The sequence below is a fragment of the Rhinopithecus roxellana genome, chromosome 20 (genome assembly GCF_007565055.1).
Source record: "Rhinopithecus roxellana isolate Shanxi Qingling chromosome 20, ASM756505v1, whole genome shotgun sequence".
In the NCBI taxonomy this organism is placed as follows: Eukaryota; Metazoa; Chordata; class Mammalia; order Primates; family Cercopithecidae; genus Rhinopithecus; species Rhinopithecus roxellana.
The window spans coordinates 9,943,710-9,948,475 of NC_044568.1; the positions used below are offsets into that span (position 1 = coordinate 9,943,710).

General features: G+C 51.8%; 1 pseudogene; it reads right to left on the bottom strand.

Annotated features, from left to right (window-relative positions):
- Window positions 1-1,817: 1,817 nt before the first annotated feature.
- On the bottom strand, window positions 1,818-2,717 carry LOC104661552 (annotated as a pseudogene).
- Between the last annotated feature and the right edge of the window lie 2,049 nt (window positions 2,718-4,766).

Genomic DNA, 4,766 nt, shown 5'->3' on the forward strand with positions numbered 1-4,766 from the left:
TCTCTACGAAAAATACAAAAAATTAGCCGGGGATGGTGGCACATACCTGTAGTCCCAGCCACTTGGGAGGCTAAAGCAGGTGCATCTCTTGAATCTGGGAGGTGGAGGCTGCAGTGAGCCAAGATCATGCCACTGCACTCCAGCCTGGGTGACAGAGGAAGACTCTCGTCTCAAAAAAAAAAAAAAAAAAAAAAAAAGATGGCTGGGCGAGATGGCTCATGCCTGTAATCCCAGCACTTTGGGAGGCTGAGTGGGCAGATCACTTGAGGGCAGGAGTTCGAGACCAGCCTGGCCAACATGGTGAAACTCCTTCTTTACTAAAAATACAAAAAATTAGCCGGGCATGGTGACATGCACCTGCAATCCTAGTTACTCAGGAGGCTGAGGCAGGAGAATCGCTTAAAATCCGGGAGGCAGAGTTTGCAGTGAGTCGAGATCGCACCACTACACTCCAGCCTGGGCAACAGAGTGAGAATCCATCTCAAAAAATAATAATAATAATGATAATTGGCCGGGCGTGGTGGCTCATGCCTGTAATCCCATCACTTTGGGAGGCCGAGGCAGGTGGATCATGAGGTCAGGAGATCGAGACCATCCTGGCTAACATGGTGAAACCCCATCTCCACTTAAAAAACAAAAACAAAATTAGCTGCGCGTGGTGGTGGGCACCTGTAGTCCCAGCTACTCGGGAGGCTGAGGCAGGAGAATGGCGTGAACCCAGGAGGTGGAGCTTGCTGTGAGCCGAGATTGTGCCACTGCACTTCAGCCTGGGCAACGGAGCAAAACACTGACTCAAAAAAAAATTAATATAATAATTAAACAAAAAACATTAGGCCAGGCGTGGTGACTCATGCCTGTAATCCCAGCACTTTGGGAGGCCGAGGCAGGTGGATCACGAGGTCAGGAGATCAAGACCATCCTGGCTAACACAGTGAAATTCCGTCTCTACTAAAAATACAAAAAATTAGCCAGGCTTGGTGGCGGACGCCTGTAATCCCAGTCCCAGCTACTCGGGAGGCAGAGGCAGGAGAATGGTGTGAACCCGGGAGGCGAAGCTTGCAGTGAGCCAACATCTCGCCACTGCACTTCAGCCTGGGCGACAGAGTGAGACTCCGTCTTGAAAAAAAAAAAAATTAAAAATTGCCAGGCGTGGTGGCTTATGCCTGTAATCCCAGCACTTTGGGAGGCTGAGGCAGGAGGATTACCTGAAGTCAGGAGTTCAAGACCAGCCTGGCCAACATGGTGAAACCCTGTCTCTACTAAAAATACAAAAATTAGCTGAGGTTGGCCGGGCACAGTGTCTCACACTTGTAATCCCAGCACTTTGGGATGCTGAGGCGGGCGGATCACGAGGTCAGGAGTTTGAGACCAGTCTGACCAGCATGGTGAAATCCCGTCTCTACTAAAAATACAAAAATTAGTTGGGCGTAGTGGTGCACACCTGTAATCCCAGCTACTCAGGAGGCTGAGGCAGGAGAATTGCTTGAACCTGGGAGGTGGAGGTTGCAGTGAACCGAGATCACACCACTGCACTCCAGCCTGGGTGACAGAGTGAGACTCTGTCTCAAAAAAAAAAAAAAAAAAAAAAATAGCTGGGTGTAGTGGCATGCACTTGTAGTTCCAGCTACTCAAGAGGCTGAGGCGCAAGAATTGCTTGAACCCAGGTGGTGGAGGTTGCAATCAGCTGAGATCACGCCATGCACTTCACCCTGGGTGACATAGTAAGACTATCTCAAAAAGAAAACAAAATACCTAAAAATTGAATTTCTTTTTTTTTTTTCAGGCTTAATTCATTTTATTTTTCTTGTATAAAAAGCCTATGTTGTAGCCACAGCTGGAGCCTGGGTCCGCTGCATGGAGACTCTGGTGTGGGTCTTGACAAGGTGGTCAGTGAATTCCTGATAGGGAGACTTGGTAAACACAGTCTCCTTCCAGAGGTCAGGGGTCAGGTAGCTGTAGGTCTTAGAGATGGCATCAAAGGTGGCCTTGGCGAAGTTGCCCAGGGTGGCAGTGCAGCCCCGGGCTGAGGTGTAGCAGTCATCAATACCAGCCATCATGAGCAGCTTCTTGGGCACAGGCGCTGAGACGATGCCAGTGCCCCTGGGTGCAGGGATGAGGCGCACCAGCACAGAGCCGCAGCGGCCTGTCACCTTGCAAGGGACGGTGTGGGGCTTGCCGATCTTGTTCCCCCAGTAGCCTCTGCGCACCGGGACAATGGAGAGTTTGGCCAGGATAATGGCCCCATGGATGGCGGTGGCCACCTCCTTGGAGCACTTAACACCCAGGCCGACGTGGCCATTGTAGTCCCTGATAGCAACAAACGCCTTGAACCTGGTGTGCTGGCCAGCATGGGTCTGCTTCTGCACCGGCATAATCTTCAAAACCTCGTCTTTGAGAGAGGCCCCCAAGAAAAAGTCAATGATCTCAGATTCCTTAATGGGCAGAGAGAAGAGGTAGATCTCCTCCAGGGACTTGATCTTCATGTCCTTGACCAAACGGCCCAGCTTGGTGACGGGCATCCACTCCTTATCCTCGGCCTTGCCTCCGCGAGCTCCACGGCCTCGGCCCCGACCACATCCATGGCCTTGACCCTGGCCCCGGATGCCACTGTCGAAACCTCCGCGGAAGCCACCGCGGTTCCCCATCCCAGGGCCACCAGGGCCTCCGGGCCCCCCCGCTGCACCGGCGTCATCCGCCATTTAGTGTTTTCTCGGAGAAGAAGAAAATTGAATTTCTTGCTTATTTATTATTTATGTATTTTTTGAGACAGAGTCTCCCACTGTCGCCCAGGCTGGAGGGCAGTGGTGCGATCTCGGCTCACTGCAAGCTCTGCCTCCCGGGTTCACACCATTCTCCTGCCTCAGTCTCCTGAGTACCTTGGACTACAGGTGCCTGTCACCACACCTGGCTAAGTTTTTTGTATTTTTAGTAGAGACAGGGTTTCACCGTATTAGCCAGGATGGTCTTGATCTCCTGACCTGGTAATCCGTTCACGTCAGCCTCCCGAAGTGCTGGGATTACAGGCCTGTAATGAGCCACCGCGCCCAGCCTGAATTTCCTGCTTCTTTGGAAAATCCAGATGTGGCAACATGATCCACATTTTCACATGTCAGTAACTGGCTGTTGCTGGGCAGCTTGTGTCTTTACAGGGCACTGACCTGCCAGCTGGTCACCATCCCTGTCACTCCTCTGTGTCCCCAACCCTGAGGCCAAGGTGGCTTCATGATATGAATGGTCCTTCACTGCTGATGTTCCAACCCCTGTTTAACTGTAGGTATAGATTCTGGACCCCTTAGTCTGTGTCTCCAAGGTTCAGAGTAATCTTTTATTTTTAGAGACAATGTCTTGCTGTCACCAAGCCTGGAGTGCAGTGGCACGATCATAGCTCACTGCAGCCTTGAATTTCTAGGCTCAAGCGATCCTCCCACCTTAGCCTCTGAAGTAGCTGAAGCTACAGTTGCATGCCACCATGCCTGGCTAACTTAATTTTAAAATATTTTGTTCCTAATTCTTCCTGAATGATTTTTTAATATTTTGTAGAAATAGGATCTCACTATATTGCCCAGCCTGGTCTCAAACTCCTGGATTCAAGCAGTCCTCCCGCCTTTGCCCCCCAAAGTGCTGAGATTGTGGGCACGAGCCACCACGCCCAGCTCCAGAGTAATACATAAGGGTGGTGCCTGCTGACATAGTTACATTTATTGAGCACTTATGCACTAGGCACTGTTGCAAGTGTTTGCATGTAACAACCCTGTAAACCTCCACAACTCATGGCACCAACATTATTATCATCCCTGGACAGAAAGAGTAAGTCACTTGCACACAGGTCACCAGTGGCAGGAGTGGATTAAAACCACGCATGGTGACTTCAGAGCCACCGTGGATCCTAAACATGCCTCTCCTGCTCAGATGGGCCCAAGCGTGTCTGGGAGCCAAGGGTGAGCCTCTCAGTCCCTCTGTCCTCTCCCTCAGAGTTGGAGAGAGGAGCTGGGAAGGGCAGGGCACCCCCATTGGGCCAATACATCCTCCAGGAAGAGTCTGGGTGTCCTGCTCCTAGGGACATAAAGGCTGCCATGTCCTCTTGCCCTCAGTCAGCTGGCATCGCAGCCATGGCGTCAACCTGCCTGGCAGGGGAGCTCTTGCAGGGATGTAGAGGATCCCACCCCCACACCTGTCAGGAACAACTCACCCAATGGTCTTCTCTTTGTGTGTTTGTCTGAGAAGAGTCTTGCTCTGTCACCCAGGCTGGAGTGCAGTGGGGCAGTCTCGGCTCACTGCAACCTCCGCCTCCTGAGTTCAAGGGATTCTTCTGCCTCAGCCTCCCGACTAGCTGGGACTTCAGACACACACCACTACGCCCAGCTAATTTTTGTATTTTTAATAGAGACGGGGTTTCTCCATATTGGCCAGATTGGTCCCGAACTCCTGACCTCATGATCCGCCTGCCTCGGCCTCCCAAAGTGCTGGGATTACAGGCGTGAGCCACCACACCCGGCCCAATACTCTTCTTAGTTATGGGCCTTGTGCCCCAAGGGGCTGCAGTAACAGTTCCTGGCCAGGTTTGGTGGCTCACACCTATAACCCCAGCACTTTGGGAGGCCAAGGCAGGCAGATCAGTTGAGGTCAGGAGTTTGAGACCAGCCTGGCCAACATGGTGAAATCCTGTCTCTATAAAAATTCAAAAATTAGCTGGGCATGATGGTGGGTGCCTGTATTCCCAGCTACTTGGGAGGCTGAGGCAGGAGAATCACTTGAACCCGGGAGGC